This window comes from Glycine soja, chromosome 8, assembly GCF_004193775.1.
Source record: "Glycine soja cultivar W05 chromosome 8, ASM419377v2, whole genome shotgun sequence".
Taxonomy (NCBI): Eukaryota; Viridiplantae; Streptophyta; class Magnoliopsida; order Fabales; family Fabaceae; genus Glycine; species Glycine soja.
Genome location: NC_041009.1, coordinates 5,453,550 through 5,475,193, shown reverse-complemented (window position 1 = coordinate 5,475,193; position 21,644 = coordinate 5,453,550). Strand labels below are relative to the sequence as shown.

Here is a 21,644-nt window from a genome sequence, read left to right as displayed (position 1 = left end):
AAATAGGAACTGTTATTAACCCCTTAATTCAAAATACAAATGACAGTTACCAAATGTTAACAAATCAAATAAGTCGAATTGCTGACTTTTTTGGGGCACCACCTATACAGCAACCACCAATTCGACAGATCCAAATACAGGCGCCTGTCCAAGAGATACAGATGCCTAACAATCCAGGGATGCAAATGGCTCAAGCACCACAACCAGTGGCACGCATGGAGCCACCAGCCCAACAGGTCGAACCAAACCCTGGTATAGTATTGGTAAATAGAAACCAAAATGCTGATGAAGTAATAGGGAATATTCAACAAAACCGTTTCGATAGGCAGAATAACTTGGCCCAAATGGTCGAAACAATTTTAGTACAGAACGGTTTGAATTTGGGTTTACATAGGCCCAATTTTGTGTCTCCATTATCTGAGTTTGTGTTACAAGCAGAGTTACCAAGGGGTGTGAAAATCCCTAAGTTTACTAAGTTTGCAGGAGAGACAAATGAGTCCACTGTCGAACACATTGCTAGATATTTGGTCGAGGCAGGGGACTTGGCTAATAATGAAAATTTAAGAATGAGATATTTCCCTAATTCCTTAACTAAAAATGCTTTCACATGGTTTACAACCCTTTCTCCTCATTCCATACATAATTGGAACCAATTGGAAAGGATTTTCCATGAGCAATTTTATATGGGACAGTCCAAGATAAGCCTTAAAGAGTTAGCCAGCGTTCAACGTAAGGCACCTGAATCAATTGATGATTATTTGAACAGATTCAGACTCTTAAAGGCAAGGTGTTTCACCCAAGTCCCTGAACATGAATTAGTCGAAATGGCTGCTGGTGGCCTAGACTATTCGATTAGAAAGAAATTAGATACCCAGTATTTAAGGGATATGGCTCAATTGGCTGATAGAGTTCGACAACTCGAACGATTGAAGGCTGAAAAGGCTAGAAATTCTAAGTTCCACAAGAGGGAAAAGGTTGCATATGTCGAAACCAATGACAGTGACCAGGAGTTCGATATTATTTATGAAGATATCGAAGACAATGAGGTTGATGTAGCCGAATTAAAACCTGGACCTCCTTATGTTTGTAAATTCCTTAAACCTTCCAATGGAAAAAACCCTGTTGAACCTAAAAATGATAAATTTGTGTCTAAAACTTATACATTTGATATAACTAAATGTGATGAAATATTTGATTTATTAGTCACAGATGGCCAAATTGTTGTTCCTAAGGGCTTGAAAGTACCCCCAATCGAACAACAGAGGAAAAGGGGTTATTGTAAATTTCATAATTTCGTTGGCCATAAAACCTCACGTTGTGTTCTTTTCAGGGATTTGGTTCAAAAGGCTCTTAACGAAGGGAGGCTCAAATTTGGTGAAAAACCAAAGGTTGCCCAGGCAAATGCTGAAACATCCAAGGCTGCTGAAACTCTTTATGCGGAGCCCCAAGAAATAATGATGGTCGAAGCAATGGAGTTGTCTCAGGTGCAAGTTCAGGGCATATCTGAAGAGGATTACAACGAACAAATGAAGGTTGTATATCCTCAGGCTGAGGAGGATTTAATTGATTTCTTGAACAGATGCAAACTCGAAAACAAGATTAATGTGATGCTCTGCCCACGCTGCAGTGCAGTATGTGATAGGGAGGCTACTGAGGGCCTCAAAAAATACCAAATTGTTAACAAGGGGGCAAAGCAGAACCAACGTTTCGATAAAGGCAAAAGGGTTATGGTGCAGTCGAACACTAATCAGAAGTCTGGTCGAAGGAATACTTTCGCTCCTCCTGGTTCAGTTCCGGTCGAAAAATGGATGCACCAGGGACTCATAAGGTTTAACAAAGGGGCCATGGAAGTAGGTGGTTCGAGTGGAACGAAGCAAATTGGCCCACAGGAGGCTAATAGGTACTCTTATAGGAACAATTACAAAGGAAAGAATCTTATGACGAGGACCCAATGGCGCAGGTTCCAGCGTCAGAAGAAATTGGCCCAACAGAATCTGCAAACGGGCCAGTATAAAGAAGTATCTAGGAGGCCAGTAAAAGAGAGGCTCCTGCCTCCAGTGGATGAAGATAAGATGGAGGATGAGGATCTACTGGATTCTGAACCAGATTTTGATGTCATCTGTGTGGTATCTATCTTGCCATCTGAATATGATGTCCAATCTGAAGTTACTGAGATCGAAAGTGAGTTCGATCATTTTGATATGGCTGACCCAAAGCCAGTATGTTACTATGTTATGAACAATGGCTGTGTGGAAGAACAATTAGCTTATTTCGAAAAGCCAGATTTTCAGATGAAAAGTCATCTCAAACCTCTTTTCATCAGGGCAAAAGTTGAGAATGTTGGAATCAACAAAGTGCTCATTGATGGAGGAGCGGCTGTCAACTTAATGCCTCGATCTATGCTCTACAAGATCGGGAAACATGACACTGATCTATCTGCCCACAACATTGTGCTTTCGAATTATGAGGGTAAAACTGGCTATTCTTTGGGAGCCATTCAAGTAGATGTTGCTGTAGGCAGTATAGTTCGACCAACTCTATTCCTGGTGATACAGTCCAAGGCTAATTTTAACTTGCTATTAGGAAGGGAATGGATCCATGGAGTTGGGGCTGTGCCATCTACCCTTCACCAGAAACTCATTATCTGGAGGGAGGATGGGATTGTTGAAAATATAGAGGCGGATCAAAGCTTCTATAAGTCGGAGGTCGATAATGTTACTGCACAAACCTTTGACAAAAAGTTGGCTAACATAGCACCTTGTGGTGATAAGGAGGCTATTGTCGAATCAAGTGACAATGTTATCCATTCTGTCAAACTCCATCCTACCTATGGGTTTATATGGGAGAGGGAGGAAATTGATGCTGTTCCCTCTGAAGATGGAGTCATTCCACCAACTGGGTGGAATATATATGAAGATTAATATGGCTGAGGCCACTGCATGGGCCAGAATTACGGCTTATATGGCCGAAAATAGACTAAATACGGCCTTTGAGGCTGAATCTCAACAAAATATGGCAGTTGAAGCCAAGATCGAAGATCATGAAAACAAAGAAGCAAAGGATCGAAGACTGGATTGTATTTATGATGATGAGCCGCTGGGTTTTGAGAAAAATCCCATAAGTGAGGCGCCAAAGATGCAGGCTCAAGATCCTTTGGAAGAGGTCGACATTGGAGATGGCTCGATAAAAAGGCCAACCTATATCAGTGCCAATATCACCTCAAGTTTAAAAGAAAAGCTGGTGCCTCTTCTTAGAGAATTTAAAGACTGTTTTGCTTGGGATTACCACGAAATGCCTGGATTAAGCAGAGAAATGGTCGAAATGAAATTACCGATTAAGGAAGGAAAAAGACCAGTAAAACAACTACCAAGAAGATTCGCACCAGAAATCATGTCCAAAATTAAGGAAGAGATCGAAAGGCTGCTGAGGTGTAAATTCATCAGATCTGCCAGGTATGTCGAATGGTTAGCAAATATAGTCCCTGTCATTAAAAAGAATGGAACTCTTAGAGTATGCATAGATTTTAGGGATTTAAATAATGCTACACCTAAAGATGAATATGCTATGCCAGTAGCGGAAATGTTGGTAGATTCGGCAGCTGGCTTCGAATTTTTAAGCATGTTAGATGGTTATTCTGGTTATAACCAAATTTTTATTGCTGAAAATGATGTGTCAAAAACAGCGTTTCGATGCCCAGGTGCTTTAGGCACTTATGAATGGGTAGTTATGCCCTTTGGGTTGAAAAATGCTGGGGCCACTTATCAAAGGGCCATGAATTCTATGTTTCATGATTTTATTGACACATTTATGCAAGTTTATATTGATGATATAATCATCAAATCCTCTTCAGAAGATAGCCATTTGGATTACCTTAGGCAATCTTTCGAACGAATGAGGAAACATGGATTAAAAATGAATCCATTAAAATGTGCTTTTTGTGTGCGTGCAGGAGACTTCCTTGGTTTTGTGGTACATAAAAAAGGCATTGAGATAAATCAAAACAAGACAAAAGCTATTCTTGAGACGAAGCCTCCTTCGACCAAAAAACAGCTTCAGTCTTTGCTAGGAAAAATCAACTTCTTGAGGCGATTCATTTCGAATCTAAGTGGCAAAGCTCAGATTTTTTCGCCATTACTTCGACTCAAGAAAGATGAACCATTCAAATGGAATGAAGGGCATCAAAAGGCTTTCGATGAAATTAAAGAATATCTGATCAAGCCTCCCGTGTTAATGCCTCCTAGTCGAAACAAGTCTATGAAGTTGTATATTGCTGCGTCTGACAAAACCATTGGTAGCATGTTGGCTCAGGAAGATGATGATGGCATAGAACATGCAATTTATTATCTTAGTCGTGTACTAAATGATGCAGAAACTAGATATACTGCCATAGAAAAACTTTGTCTTTGTTTGTATTTTTCTTGTGCAAAACTTAAGCAATATATAAAGCCTGTTGATGTTTATGTGTATTCTCATTATGATATTATTAAGCACATGTTGTCAAAGCCTATTTTACATAGTAGAATTGGAAAATGGGCTTTAGCATTAACAGAATATTCTTTAACGTACAAGCCTTTGAAATCTGTTAAGGGTCAAATTGTGGCAGATTTTATTGTAGATCACTCAGTGGTCGAAATGCCGCAAGACTATGTCGATACAGAGCCTTGGATTTTGTATTTCGATGGTTCGAAACACAAACATGGAACTGGAATTGGAGTTTTAATAATATCCCCCAATAAAGTTCCAACTAAATTCAAATATAAAATCAAAGGGCTTTGTTCTAATAATGAGGCTGAGTATGAGGCTCTAATTACAGGCCTTGAAATTTTAATTAGCCTGGGGGCAAGAAATGTTAACATAAGGGGTGATTCAGAACTAGTGTTGAGACAATTAACACAAGAATACAAATGTGTTAGTGAACACTTAGCAAAATATTTTGTTATGGCAAGTTCTCTTCTGAATCATTTCGATTATATTAACATCGAGCATATACCTCGACAAGAAAACCAAGAAGCAAATGATTTAGCCCAAATAGCTTCAGGGTACAAAATGTCGAAGGAAAAGTTAACTCAGTTGATCGAAATAAAAGATAAACTGGAATTACCAGAGCCATTAAGCACTAAATTGCCAATACCAAAACTTGTGGGGGCAAGTACACCACAAAATAATGAAGATGAAAGCATGGATAATCTCCAGGGAAAAATTCAAATTTTGGCCATTGACAATATGTTGGATAATGATTGGAGAAAGTCTATTGTTGAATATTTGGAAAATCCAGTAGGTAATGTGGCTCGAAAGATCAAATATAGGGCTTTAAATTACGTGATTATGGGAAATGATTTGTTTAAAAAGACTGCAGAAGGAGTGTTGCTAAAATGTCTAAGTGAATCAGAAGCATACTTAGCAGTTTCCCATGTTCACAGTGGGGCTTGTGGATCACATCAAGCAGGCCATAAAATGAAATGGCTTTTATTTCGACAAGGTTTATATTGGCCTTCGATGTTAAAAGACTGCATAGAATTTGCTAAAGGCTGTCAGGAATGCCAAAAGCATGCAGGGATACAGCATGTACCTGCTAGTGAGTTACACTCCATAATCAAACCTTGGCCTTTCAGAGGATGGGCTTTGGACCTAATTGGTGAAATCAAGCCTGCCTCTTCTAAGAACCAGCGTTATATTATAGTTGGTATCGATTACTTTACAAAATGGATCGAAGCAGTCCCTTTGCCAAATGTTGATCAGGAAGCAGTAATTAGTTTCATTCAAAATTATATTATTTATAGGTATGGTATTCCCGAAACAATTACCACTGATCAAGGTTCAGTTTTTACTGGACGAAAAATGCAAGAATTTGCCCAAAAAACTGGCTTTCGATTATTAACCTCAACACCATATTACGCACAAGCAAATGGTCAGGTCGAAGCAGCCAATAAGATTGTAATTAACTTGATTAAAAAACACATTGCCCAAAAGCCAAGAAATTGGAATAAAACGTTAGATCAAGTTCTATGGGCATGTAGAAATTCTCCTAAGGAATCAACTAATTGTTGGACCTTGTGGCCTCAATAATCGTAAGAGGGATAGGCTTAGAATGCAGAAGAAGCAACAACAATCAATTTAATAATGTTCTATAAACATGCAAGACAAAATTGATTGCAATAACATAAATGAGATAAGGGAAGAGAGAATGCAAACACAATTTTATACTGGTTCGGCCACTTCCTGTGCCTACATCCAGTACTCAAGCAACCCACTTGAGATTTCCACTATCTTTGTAAAATCCATTACAAAGTCTGAACCACACAGGGACAACCCATCCCTTGTGTTCAGGAATCCTTTACAACAAGAGACTCACAGTCTCTTAACCAATCTCATTGAATAAGAAGAATGAAAGAAGAATTCTCTCTTCAAGAGAAGAATATTACAATAAAGATCATGTAGGAATCCTTATAGATTTTGCAAGTGTTTGGCCAAGGATTTCTTTTGAGAGAGCATTTGACAATGAAGTTCTTTTGGAATCTCTCTCATTGTCTTTTGAGAGGATAAGACATTTTGGACCAAAAATACTCTCTGTCTAAAATTCGTGCCCAAGTCACCTATTTATAGGCCTTTGATGACCATTCACAAATCTAATGAAAAGATGTGACTGTTGGCAGATTTTTTTGAAAACTTTCCACTGGTAATCGATTACAATGTTTGTGTAATCGATTACACAGTTATAATTTGAAGGGTTATGACTTTTGAATTTGAATTTCCAAAGTTTCGTTGCTGGTAATCGATTACAGACATATGGTAATCGATTACATGTTGAAAATTCAAATTCAAAACCTTTTTCAACAGCTATTTCTCAACCCTGTCTTCTGGTAATCGATTACACTTCCTGGTAATCGATTACCAGAGCCTTGCATGTCTTGAAAGCACTTTGTTTTAAGGCAAGGCTTGGTCTTTAGTGAATCTTGAAACAAGGCTTTGTTTGTTGAAGCAATCTTGAATTATTCTTGAAGCAAATGCTTATCATTTGAAGCAGCCTTGTTAGATTCTTCTTTGACATCATCAAAATCATGTATACATACATTCACATTCTCCCCCTTTTTGATGATGACAAACATGTGATTTCTTCTCGACACCATCAAAGCTTGCATGATTTACATCTCCCTCTTTCTCAAGCAAATTCTTCTTGATATCATCAAAATCTTCATGATTTACATTCTCCCCCTTTTTGATGATGACAACCACCTGTAGGTTAGGAGCAACAACAAAGAAAATATCTATTTGCATATAGTTTACTCCCCCTTGGTTTTACAATGATTGCTTATATGAGACAATTGAAGATTCCATATTTTTCATATATAAAAAGTTGTCTCATAAAACAATAGATAATTTTTCTTACTATTTTATCTTTTATCTTTCTCTCCCCCTTTGTCAACATCAAAAACAAATCATGAATAGAAAGGAGAAAGATGTTACCACTTGTTGCAATGTATGAGAATAAGTGATACCAAAAGGCATTAAAACAATCATTCAATATTAATCAAGCAAAAACAAGTACAATAACACATCAATCAAACACAATCAAACACAATCAATCATCAAATATTTCAAATCAAATTAATTAAATTAACAATCAACTAACTATACACAATAATTTCTATTATTAAAAAAAAATTCAAAATTCAAATTTCAAATTTCAAATTTCAAATTTCAAATTTCAAATTTCAAATTTCAAATTTTTAAAATTTAAATTTTAAATTTTAAATTTTAAATTCCAACTTCCAATTTCAACTTTTAGTAACTTCCCCTTCCAACTTCCAACCTCCATTTTCAACTTTCAACTTCCAATAACTTTCATTTCCAACTTCCAACTTCCAGTAACTTCCACTTCCAACTTCCATTTTTAACTTTCAACTTCCAATAACTACTTCCAACTTCCAACTTTCAAATTTTAATTTCAAATTTCAAATTTTTATTTTCAATTTTCAAATTTAACTTTTCAAATTTCAATTTTCAATTTCAAATTTCAATTTCAAAATTTCCTTTTCTAAATTAAATAGTTTTCTTAAAACATGAAACTAATTTGAAAAGTTTAATAGATTCTTTAAAAACAATCAAAAAACTCAATCAGGAACAAACATCAAAGACAATCAAACACACAATAAAAAATACAATCAATCAATCATCAAACACAGTCAATCAAATTCAATCACAATCATCAAGGACAGTCTAAACTCAAGTAGAAAACAAGCATCAAAAGTAATCAATCAAAGACAAGTGACCTGTTGGTATCATTTGATATTACTTGTTGGGGTTGTTGATCAAGTGGCCTTTGTTTGTTGTCTCCATAAATCGCATATTCACTTTTCTTGGGGAGAAATGTGGCCTTCGTTTGTTGTCTCCATAAATCACATATTCATTTATCTTGGGGAGAAATATGAATAAACTTTGATGCATGCCATGTGTTTGGAGAAATTGCTATCAATGTATCGACTTTGTTCTTCTCCATTTTCATAGTCTTTCATCATGATACCCAAACTTATGATTTTCTTTTCTGAATCACTTGAATAATTTATGACATTATCTTCCCAAGTGATATATCCTTTCTTTTCTTTCTTCTCTTTGAAATTCATCTTGTCGGATTTTTCCATTCTTCTTTTAAACACAGGACAATTGAATCTCATGTGCCCAAGTTGATCGCACTTAGCATTTTGGGGCTAAAGAGGAATCTTCTTCTTTCTTCTTTCATCATCATCTTCTTTGTTCTCTAGTTTTTTTTTATATAGTTGCATTTCTCTCTACCATTGTAGGAATAAAGGAATCAAATTCAATGGCTTCCCATATCTTTAGATCTATGGCTTCTATAAAGATCTGCATTCGGGTTTTCCAATAATGATAACCCTCACCATTGAACATAAGAGCCTATTGATAGAATTTCCCTCAGAAAATGGAAATTTGGATGATGCCATATCTATTCTTGAAGTTTTTAAACTTTATACAAGAATCCTGCTCTGATACCACTTGTTAGACAAGTGGCCTCAGATATCTTAAGAAGGGGGGGGTTGAATTAAGATATTCCAAACTTTTCCCCTAATTAAAAAATCTATCTTACTTTTTACTTAAGTTATGAATTCCCTTAATGACAATCTTCTTGAATATTAATTCAAATGAAGCAACTTGAATATGAATATAAAGCAATAATAAATAAAGAAGATTAAGGGAAGAGAAAATGCAAACACAATTTTATACTGGTTCGGCCACTTCCTGTGCCTACATCCAGTACTCAAGCAACCCACTTGAGATTTCCACTATCTTTGTAAAATCCATTACAAAGTCTGAACCACACAGGGACAACCCATCCCTTGTGTTCAGGAATCCTTTACAACAAGAGACTCACAGTCTCTTAACCAATCTCATTGAATAAGAAGAATGAAAGAAGAATTCTCTCTTCAAGAGAAGAATATTACAATAAAGATCATGTAGGAATCCTTATAGATTTTGCAAGTGTTTGGCCAAGGATTTCTTTTGAGAGAGCATTTGACAATGAAGTTCTTTTGGAATCTCTCTCATTGTCTTTTGAGAGGATAAGACATTTTGGACCAAAAATACTCTCTGTCTAAAATTCGTGCCCAAGTCACCTATTTATAGGCCTTTGATGACCATTCACAAATCTAATGAAAAGATGTGACTGTTGGCAGATTTTTTTGAAAACTTTCCACTGGTAATCGATTACAATGTTTGTGTAATCGATTACACAGTTATAATTTGAAGGGTTATGACTTTTGAATTTGAATTTCCAAAGTTTCGTTGCTGGTAATCGATTACAGACATATGGTAATCGATTACATGTTGAAAATTCAAATTCAAAACCTTTTTCAACAGCTATTTCTCAACCCTGTCTTCTGGTAATCGATTACACTTCCTGGTAATCGATTACCAGAGCCTTGCATGTCTTGAAAGCACTTTGTTTTAAGGCAAGGCTTGGTCTTTAGTGAATCTTGAAACAAGGCTTTGTTTGTTGAAGCAATCTTGAATTATTCTTGAAGCAAATGCTTATCATTTGAAGCAGCCTTGTTAGATTCTTCTTTGACATCATCAAAATCATGTATACATACATTCACATTCTCCCCCTTTTTGATGATGACAAACATGTGATTTCTTCTCGACACCATCAAAGCTTGCATGATTTACATCTCCCTCTTTCTCAAGCAAATTCTTCTTGATATCATCAAAATCTTCATGATTTACACTAATACTACCCCATTTCGACTGACTTATGGGCATGATGCTGTACTTCCGGTCGAAATACATTTGCAATCAGCCAGGGTACAAAAACAAATGGACATTCCAATCGACCATTATTGGAAAATGATGTCAGATGAGTTGGTTGATTTAGATGAGGAGAGATTAAGAGCATTAGAGGTTTTGACTAAACAAAAAGAAAGAGTTGCTAAAGCTTATAATAAGAAAGTGAAGTCAAAAACTTTTAATATTGGAGATTTAGTTTGGAAGGTTATCCTGCCCATGGATAGTAAGGATCGAGCCTTGGGCAAATGGTCCCCAAATTGGGAAGGACCGTTCAAAATAATTCAGATCTATTCGAATGGTGCTTATGAGTTAGAGGAGCTAACTCCTCAGAAACGTACTTTGAGCATAAATGGTAAGTATTTGAAAAAATATAAACCAACATTGCTCGAAGTTAAAATAAGCATAGAATGAGAGAAATACTGGAAACATAAAAATGGCGATAACAGTAAATTGCCACAAAAGGGCCTGTGTCAGTATTACATCAAAAGTAGAATCGAAATACAGAATTCGAAATAAAGAAATTATAAGTTCTACTAATGCATGACTAAGTCCTCATATAGTTTCTTCAAGGTGGTCATCTCTTTAGTTAAGACCTGGTCAGCACTCTCCATAACTCTCGCCTCATCTGCTACAGCTTGAGATGCGCTAAAGGCCTTTAGGCCTTCCCTCCCTTTTTCAGCAACCAGTTTCTGAATCGAATTAGCGGCCTTCTCCTGGAGTTCCTTGCGTTTGGCCTGCTCTGTCACAATTTTTTGCCTTAGATTATCGACCTGAGACAGCAAATCCGTAATAGTTGCTTCCCAGGAGGAGATGTTATCATCACAGGCTTTGATCTCAGAAGATCCTTCTTTCGCCTCTTTGGTGAGACGTTCGACTTCATGTTGAGCAGCTCGGGCTTTCTCGAGCAGAAGGATATGTGCCTGTTTCTGGGCATCTAGTCTGGCGCCATTTTCGCGTTTTTTCTGCACAGTACTTGCAAATTGATCGATAATGGACTCGATTTGGATAACTTTGCCTAGAATCTCATCAGAGGTAAGGGGGTTGTGCAATTTCTTCAAAAAGTTCAGATGACCAAAAGCAGCAGAGGGGTTCTCTTTAATGGATTTAAGTACGTCTTCCCGTGCGTATTCCATTGATAACTTCAAGAGCAGGCAATCTTGGCGTATTGAAGAGTTTATTTCAGCATCAGATGAGGACGAAGCACCAGGAATCTTTTCACTTGAGGTATTGGCTTGACTTGTGTTCAGCAGGAGTCGAAGGGCTGCAGCAGGGTCTTCGTCTTGCATTTGAATGAATGTATCTTCTGCGATCCCTATGCTAGCGGAAAGCTTAGATGTTGAAGACGCCGGGTAAATGTCCGAACCTCCAGCTTCAGCCTCTTTTATGACCTCTTCATCGAAAAAGTTTTCTTCGGATGAACTTTTCTGACTCGATCCATGAGGACTACTGGATCCAATGCCTTGATCTTCACCCTGTTCCTCAACATTCACTGCATCCGTCTCAGGAGCGGGAGATGTTCGAGCACGTGAGGGTATTTCTTCTACAGAAACATTTTGTTGTACCTGATTCGAATTGTCATGAAAAAAGGTTAACAAATAGTTTCGTATAAGCTATGATTAAAACACATTTAAGAGGATGATACCTCGGCGGCAGGTTGTTCTTGGGGTGAGTCCGGTTGATCGACAGGGTTGCTCATCTCAGCAATAGAAGGAGTAGCCTCTACCTCAGTGACGTCAATATCGGTCGAAGGTGGTTGGACGTCAACAGGTTGATTGTCACCTTGTTCTTTTGAAGGCTTGGTCTTTTTCTTTTTCTTCTTGATTGGCTCACCACCCTCAATAGCCACAGAAGGTGTAGGCTCGACCTGCTTCACTTTCTTCTTCTTCTTAGGCATTTGAGCCTGGGAATTGCCTGCCTCTGTTTGTTCAGCAGACTTGGTCGAAGTCGCAGGTAACTTTCTTTTTCTTATAAGAGGTCTTTCCTCTTCTTCCTGCATTACGAGGGTAAAGAATTGTCAGAATATAGACTTGAAAGAAAGCTATAATATTGACATTAGAAATAAAACTTGCATCTTTCTCTTCGTCTAATTCGACGACCGCATGCTTCGAGCGTTTTGAAGTCGTGGTAGTATCAATGCTATCATCTTTCTTTTGACTCTGAAAAAATAAAGAAATATGAGGCAAGACGTTAAGAGTAGAAGATAAGTTCAGAAGAGTCACCTTCTCTTCTTGTTTCCCTTCTTGGATCTTCACCCCAGTGGGTTTCTTGGGTCTCACATCAGCCCGAGACGTTTCAGCACTTTTCTTCGTCATGATTGTTTTGCCTGAAAGTAAGAATATTAGAAAAGGCAAAAATACATATCAATTTAGAAAGTCAAAAGTAATTTAATACCTCGAGCTTGAAGGTTTGAGCGGATATTCTCGACCGTTGGTTGTGTAAAACCACTCTCAAGTCTGGAGATCATGATAGTAGTGTCTCCAACTGAACGGGTCGAATAATATTTCTCCCACCAAGTAACAAACCCCATGGTGCAGAAGTGGGAATGGTTGAACTCAAAAGGATGCAGGTCATAGTTTTCATCAAGAGAAATCTTCAAAAACTTCTTGAAAGTCTTTTCCGAAAGATTGGCCCCTCTTATAACGTCTCGAGGATCTTCGAACAAGCTTTTAGGACGGATTTGCGAGAGGCCAAATTGTCTTGAAACCAAATTAGGCTGGTATCCAACCAGGCCTAAATAGTTCGATTGGACACCTGTACGACAAGATAGGATCTGTGGATTCAAGTAAAATGACCATATTTCGTTCACTTCTTCTTCATTGTCCGGATCGACAGCAGGAAAATAGTCAGTGAACCAGGCCGGGCCAACCTCTCGACTAATGAATGGAGCATGTTGGGGAAGAAACTTGTCAAAGCTCAGAAAAATCCTCATATACTTTAGGAACAGCTTTTGTGGGTTTTGATCTAAGGTCTTGGGTGTTAATCGAAGTGCTCTCTGGCCTTCGATCGAGCGATTCGCAACTTCTTCAGCATAATCTTGTGGGATTATTAATCCCATTTCTTGTTCGAAAGTGGCATTAAGCCACAACTGGAGAAGCCACATAGGCCCGGACACTAAGAAGGAAGACCCATCCTTCGATTTCTTCAGATCATCGCATGCCTCACCAAGCGATTCGTATAGCACTGCTAACAAGAGGCGTCCAAATCCAAAGTTCTGACCTTCATGAATTTGTAATGCCATTGGAATAAATCTTTTGGCTACTTGCAGGGATTTCGTGCAGAAGACATAGTGGGATAGCCACAGGGTTAAGAAGGCTACGTGCTCTTCATCAGAAACCTCCTCTTCGACGGGGCCTTTGTGTTCAGCTATATATTTGGAAAAGGTATTCTCCTTATATACTAGCTTGATATTGTCACTAGAATTAGTGGGGTCATAAGTTTCTCCGCTAGGCCTAAGGCCTGTGAGGGCGGCTACATCTAAGAGAGTGGGGGTCATCATACCGCATTTAAATTGAAAGGTGTTGGTAGAAGACTCGAAAAAGTGCATAGCTGCTATCAGCATTTCTGGTCGATATTCAGGACCAGATCGAGAGAATTGTATCAAATCAAAGATGCCATATGTCTTCCAGAAATCCTCATACGCTTGTTCGACTCGATCAAGCCAAGGTAGGTAATCCCTATGGGCTATTGACGGGGCGGATCGAAAGAGTTTGTGGGGTTTGCTTAAACAATTAAAGTTGTAAGGCTCACTATCAAAAATCCTAGGTTCGCAAGTTGGGTAGCAGGGAAATACCTTGTTCATTGTACTCGAAAGTGATTCTTGGTCTGGCAGGGGTCCACCGAAAGCGTAAACTGTTCTTTCCACTGCGAAAGGGATCATCACCTCTGATTCCCAGGTTTCTGTTTGTTCGGCGTCACCATGTGGTTCTGGAACCACCTTTTCTCCATCAGTCCTGACTGTAAAATGGTGCCACTTCCCAGCAAACGGAACTGCTTGTCCTTGCGACATTGTAAGAAATCTGAAAAGGGATGATTTTCTCGTGAAGGGTTTGGTAACTGATAGAATCAGTGAGTAAAAGCTTGGACTCACGGAGAACAATGGCAAAGCTCAGAGATACGGTGGGGTTGATGATGAAAGGAATAACGAGTATCTGGAAATAAGAAAGTTTCGCCGGAAATAATGGAAGCAAAGAGGAAGAAAGGTTTTGGAAGAAGCTGAAGGGGTTTTTTCTGGAGTTTCTGGCGCTATTTATGGGGTTTCATTTTAAAAAAGGGAAAAACAATATAATAAGAATCAAGGGTCAAAAATCAATCACATCAGATTTCCCTTCCGACTCCCCAGCGTGACACGTGTCCCACTCTGCCTAGAAAAGTGGAATTAATGATGGGAAGTGGGAGATCGAGGCGACGGTTACCAGTAAACGTGCCATCATGTCGCCGTTTCAGGAAAACTGGTAGAAGAAGAGAAAAAACGTCAACTTCTCATCTTCCTTCGATCTCGAATCGAAGCAGACATTTTTTGGGGGCAATTTGTTAGCCCATATTTTTGATGAGCTAAAAATATGCTCTAAATTCGAATTTTGTTAGATACTGTTCGAATCGAAAAGACAAGAAGGTAGGCTTCGAACCATTGGGCGAGTCGAGCGGGCGTATGGTCGAGTCGAAGGCAATGCGGCAAGATTTCTGGACTTAGCGTAATTTTTGACAAAACTTCACAAAATCAGTTCGACTTCGAGCAATGTGGATAACCGTTCTAAGGAGCAGTTATATGCATGCAAGGTATACGTAGCAGGACACTTGGCATTAGGATAGTGTTCGACCGTTAGGGTAGTTTATTTTCGAATGTCTATATATAGCAGTTTTTTAGTCAGATTTCGAGGTCGCAAATCATTTTTACAAATCCTTATATACTCAAAGTACCCAGCGCAGAGAGAAACGAGTACGCAAGGAGAATGTATGTTTGTGAACCATTTTAAGTTTCTGTAAACTTTACATTTCAAATGCAATGCAATTTACGCTTCATTTTATAATTCCTGTCTTTTTAAATGGTTCATTCGATCGAATGAACTCGCGGATCCTTTAATTTCTGCATTTTACTTTTCTTTTGTCGAGTTACTTCCAGCATTTCGATCCTGTCAAACAATTTTACTTCCTGTAAGTCTCAAACCAGTAAATGTTTATTGCAATGATGAACATTAACGGCTTTACATCTAAAGCAAACACACAAATGACATGCTCCTGAGATTCACTAGTTGATCTCGCAAGCAATTAACTTAGACTAGCGATTGTTTACCAAATTTCAGCGTAAACAGGTACCCTTGCTTTTAGTTTTATTTTCCTCTTTCAATTCAGATTCTCTTTTCAAATTTGTATCATACTTTTATTTTCTCTTATTCTTTCTTTAATGTTCTTTTGGGGAAAGGTGGGTTGGTTAAAAATTCATGCAGATTTGTTGAAAATTAGAATCAAGTTATTGATTTGATGCACTTGATTTAATGTAGATTTGTTTCTCAACTAAGCAAACAAAACTCAATACTTTCACTCACCCTTGATGAGTTCTATTGCAAGAATGTAAAGAGCTTAGGATCTATGAACATGGATGAATTCCTTTCTAGCATTTGGAACTCTGATGATAACAACCAAGTTAACCCACCACTACCCACCCTTGATGAAGCTGCAAAGGGTAAAAGTGTAGTAGCATCAGAACCCACCAACATTTCCCAGCCATTATCTGTCCCTCCCCCAATTTGCAATAAAACTGTGGATGAAATTTGGTTTTAGATCCACAAAAGCCAACCACACTACAATGAAGCTAACAATAGCCTTGCCATGAATGAGCCACTACTCAAAAGGCAGCAAACACATGGGGAAATGACTTTCGAGGATTTCCTAGTAAAAGCTGTGGTGGTACATGAATCATCATCACTATTCAAGTCTTCATTATTATATCAGAATCAGATTGGTAACATTGCAAGTAATGGAACATTGAGTGCAAGTTATAGGTTCAGCCGTTTAGGCATGTAATAGGGACAGGATCTAGTGTGTCTTGTAATGGGCTTGAAACACAAACATGTTGGCACATAATAACAAATGGGAAGGGTAATAGGAAGAGGATCATTGATGGCCCTCGTGAAGTGGTAGTAGAGAGAAGACAACGCAGAATATTGAAGAATCGAGAATCGACGGCACGTTATATAGTGTTTAAAGGTTGGTCAGAAAGACAATTATGACATATAGGATTATGCTTCTCAACAAAGAAAAGAGTGTACATAAGAAACAATTATGCTAAAATTATGCAACAATGGAAGAATCATTCAAGAATTTGGAAAGGAATATTAATTGTTTTTCAAAAAAAATAATTAAGAAGACTCTAACATGCATAAAATTCACTTCATTCACCAGGTTCTAGTGATATATAGGGTTGTTTGCAACATGCTATTCAATTACTCCCTTAATAAGCATGGTTTCAATTAATAGAGAAACTTTGAGAAAGAAAATACCTTAGCGTCGTGGAGCAAAGCTTGGAGCTAGGTCATGAAATAAGGGCTTTCAACAAGTGAGGGCTGTCAAGTTTCAATCTTTTGCGATGACGAGGACCAGTAGTCCAGCATGGAAACACGACCACACGACAGCGATGACAAGGATCACCACGATGCGAGTAGCTCACCACCCAAACCAAACTTGAACAAGACAGAGTGAGTGAGTAGACAGAGTTGCGAGAGTCATTTTTGGGGGGTTTTCGTACGACGCCGTTTTAGATTTTTGTAAACCTGCAGATTTGGAGCAGACTCGCGATTCTAACCAACTCGTCCGAGACTGTGCTAAATCGGATGAGTTTACTCCATTTTCTATTCTACTTTCAATTTAACTCGTCGAACCTTAGTAGAATCGTAAAATCATATGGTTTTACAATTTAAATCGCGAGTTTAACAACCATGCCACAAGCAACCTTGTTGCTTAAAGTTTAGAATAAATATTATATTTTTAAACACAAGGGCTTAACTTTTTTGGGGTTTGTAATATGTCTGTGAGTAATAATTAAGAAAAAAAATAGAAAAAAAATATATTTAAATATATTTATTACATAAAAGATACACAAGTCTTAATGTTTTGACTTTTTGGTAATTAAAGTATTTAATAAGGGTAACACACATGAAAAAATGATATTTTCTTAATATAATAATCAAGGAAGATATTATGTGCATAGGGTTGCCAATTATTTTTTTCTGTTAATTAGTTAGTATATACTCTTGATTATTGGAAAAAATTCATGTTATACCTATTAAATGTGAGTCCACTCTGAGTCATATTCTCAATTTAATCGATTTCATGTAAAGAGTGTACCAAAAAGAATTTGTTATTGTAGCATTTATTCTTTGTTTCTTCTACATAGAAAGGAAAATATAGATTTGTATAGTAAAAAAAATTGGAAAAGACATTCTACTTGTTGCTTCGTCTAACTAGTCTTCAGCTGCGAATATTATGCATCATGTTCAAATTATTTTTCACGCAAATGCTTTTAAACATAAATTAATACTCAAACAATTTTTTAAATGAAATTAAATTGAATAAACTAGCTCTCGTTCCTTAACAAATTACTTTTTTTAGAGGAACAAATTACTTAAGTTCTCCTAAAAAAGCAAATTACTTAAATTACATCATTCTCTCTTTGAATTTCAAAATTTAACTTTACAAACTCTAATTTAAAGATGTAATTATCTCTTTTGACCTTACACTTAAATGATTTGAGTGAATATTGAAGTTTTTTAGGGGAGGTAGAGTGTCAAATCAGAAAACCAAAAGTCAAAATCGCCTCCATAACTCATACAGTAACATTTGAATGATACTACTAGCTCCGTATATTTTACGACATTATTTTCTCTCTCCATACTAATTATCTTATCTACTCTATCTTATCTTTCCATCCCTCTTTTGCTGAAGAAATATTTCCCTCATACATGCATCATACTACGATGACGGACGCGTTTTGCTACAAATTTCCATTTACCGTTTTTTCCTACAAATTTCCATTTTCGGCCAAACAGATTCATTATTACAAAGGAATCATATGTGAACTGAAGGAACCAAGCCAAAATCCGCGAGGGAGAAACACTCATATATATAACAATACCCTCACTTCTTTCTAATTAGAATATGTCTCTAATATAATAGTTCCTTCTTAACTCACTTTCGGTAGACATCATATATATTTAACAATTTTAACAACTTTTTACTTTATTAATTAAATTTATTACTTCACATATTTATATTTTGTACTAGAAAAGTAATATTTTTTAATGTTCAGAAATAAGAACTGTTGTTTTACCATATCTGGCAAATCAGTTCTCTTCAATAATGCTCCCAACTAAGAACTGAATCTTACCTACAAGGTTTCAACTATTATACTCTTTCAACTATTCTAGGGAGACTAGGTTCCAACACAAGGCAAACGGGGGAGATTCTGATCAACGGGAGGAAACAAGCACTGGCATATGGAACCTCAGTACGTACACAAAATCTAAAATTCTTCAACAAAAACAAATAAGAATGTTAATTAATTAGTTTAAGTATCCACATGATCAATTAACACCATTCTTTGAATCCATGATGTGACCACAGGCATATGTCACACAAGATGATACATTACTGACAACCTTAACTGTTGGAGAAGCAGTGCACTATTCAGCCCAACTCCAATTACCAGATACCATGTCCAAAGAAGAGAAGAAAGAGAGAGCAGATTTCACAATCAGAGAAATGGGTCTTCAAGATGCCATTAACACAAGAATTGGAGGGTGGGGTGTTAAAGGAATCAGTGGGGGCCAGAAGAGGAGAGTGAGCATTTGCATTGAGATTCTAACACGACCAGGACTTCTCTTCCTTGATGAACCAACTAGTGGACTTGATAGTGCAGCTTCCTATTATGTCATGAAAAGAATTGCTACCCTTGATAAAAAAGATGATGTTCACAGAACTGTTATTGCCTCAATCCATCAACCTAGTAGTGAAGTTTTTCAACTTTTCGACAACCTTTGTCTTCTGTCTTCAGGTAGAACTGTTTACTTTGGACCTGCTTCCGCTGCAAAAGAGGTTAGGAACTAGTCCTTTTTTTATGTGCTACTTTTTTGTTCGTTTCTAATTTTAATGTTCTCTTGGCTCTTACTAATTCTGCTTTTGTTTCAATGTAGTTTTTTGCTTCAAATGATTTTCCTTGTCCTCCTCTCATGAATCCATCTGATCATTTACTGAAAACCATAAACAAGGATTTTGATCAGGTAATTAACTAAGTTGAACATGCTTCCATGAAATTGGTGCTTTTTTGTATTTCAATTTTTCTGCACCGCAACATAATTGTAGTCAACGAATTAACTCATAGAAATCTGATTCAAATACCTTTTTTTTTTTTATCAGGACACTGAGTTGAATTTACAAGGAACAGAAACAATACCCACCGAAGAAGCAATTCGCATCCTTGTAAATTCATATAAGTCATCTGAAATGAACCAAGAAGTTCAGAAACAAGTGGCAGTACTAACTGAAAAGGTATCCTTTAATTACGGCTAAGTAGATCTCATACCATGTACCTAAATTTGATTCAAAGTTAATTATGAATTTATTAACATTTAACTTGCATGGGTTTGTAGAGCACCAGTTCAACAAACAAGAGAAGGCATGCTGGCTTCCTTAATCAGTGCTTTGCTCTAACCAAAAGATCTTGCGTTAACATGTATCGTGATCTAGGCTATTACTGGTTTCGCCTTGCCATTTATATTGCATTGGCTATAAGTTTAGCCACTATTTTCTGTGATCTGGGTTCAAGTTATCGCTCAATTCAGGTAATAGTAGTGGAAAAGTAACACATGATATATGACTAATTATAGTAACTCACTATGCATTATTTAGCTTTTAGTTTAGCTAATTAATATCTTCTAACACAAAAGTCACTTTTCATTTTGTCAGGAAAGAGGTTCATTTCTTATGTTTGTGTCTTCATTCATGACTTTCATGACCATTGGTGGATTCCCTTCCTTTGTGGAGGATATGAAGGTAATTCAAACATTTAATTTGTTATTTCTCAAATGGATAAGATATAATTTTGTTTCCTCATCTCAATTATTGGTTTTAGTATCTCTTCTAAATTTAATTTTTATTTTAGTCTCTTAAAATAATTTTTTTAGTCCAAAATAATTCTTTAGTAAGTTTTTTTGCACTACTTGAGGTAATTTGACTAAACGTGACAAATTATTTGTTGTATATTATCAAGTTGATCGAATTACTGTGTAAATCATAAAAAAAAACTAATTTGATTTAATGGAAATATTCTAAGAGATGAAAGTGAAACTTTTTCATTTTAATATTCCATGAAACAAAAAATCCAAATGAAAGAGCAAAATTAAATTACATTTAATCCTTCTCAATTTTATAAATATAGGTAGTTACTGGATTACTTATTGTTTTATTCATTTTGCCATTAGTCCAGGTGTTTGAACGAGAAAGACTAAATGGACATTATAGTGTCACAGCATTTGTCATTGGGAACACCTTTTCATCAATCCCATACTTGTTGTTGGTTTCAATCATTCCTGGGGTTATAGCATATTTCCTACCTGGTCTTCAGAAAGACTTTGAGCACTTTGTATACTTCATTTGTGTTCTCTTTGCTTGTCTGATGTTAGTAGAGGGCCTTATGATGATAGTTGCAAGCATTGTCCCCAACTTTCTAACGGGTATCATAACCGGTGCTGGAATTCAAGGAATCATGATTTTAGGTGCTGGGTTCTTTAGGTTACCAAATGATCTTCCTAAGCCATTTTGGAAATACCCTATGTTCTATATTGCATTCCATAGATATGTCTATCAAGGAATGTTCAAAAACGAGTTTGAAGGACTAAGATTTGCTACGAATAATGTTGGCGGTGGCTACATTAGTGGTGAAGAGATTCTAAGAGATGTGTGGCAAGTGAACACGAGTTACTCAAAATGGGTTGATCTTGGAATCGTGCTAGGGATGATTATTGTGTATCGTGTTCTCTTTTTGATTAACATCAAAACTACTGAGAAGCTAAAGCCAATCATTGTATCATTCATGTCATCATGGTCTTCTCCTAAGCGAACAATACTTATCATGCAGAATCCCAACGCCACTCCTTTGCAAGAAGTTAAAGTTATATAAAATTGAAGAATCAGGTTCAAGTGTGGAGGAGAAAAATCATTTTCATCTTCATATAGATATGTGAGAGATCGAGAGATATTAAATAGTCTATCGTAGTCCAACGAAACGAAAGTAGAGAATATCTAGATTAATTTGTATCTTCGTTTATATAAATGACTAGTGTTCTTAATATTTCTGC

General features: G+C 36.9%; 1 pseudogene; it reads left to right on the top strand.

The window, feature by feature from the left end:
• Positions 1 to 21,644, top strand: part of LOC114424754 — a 54,595-nt pseudogene extending 32,951 nt beyond the window's left edge.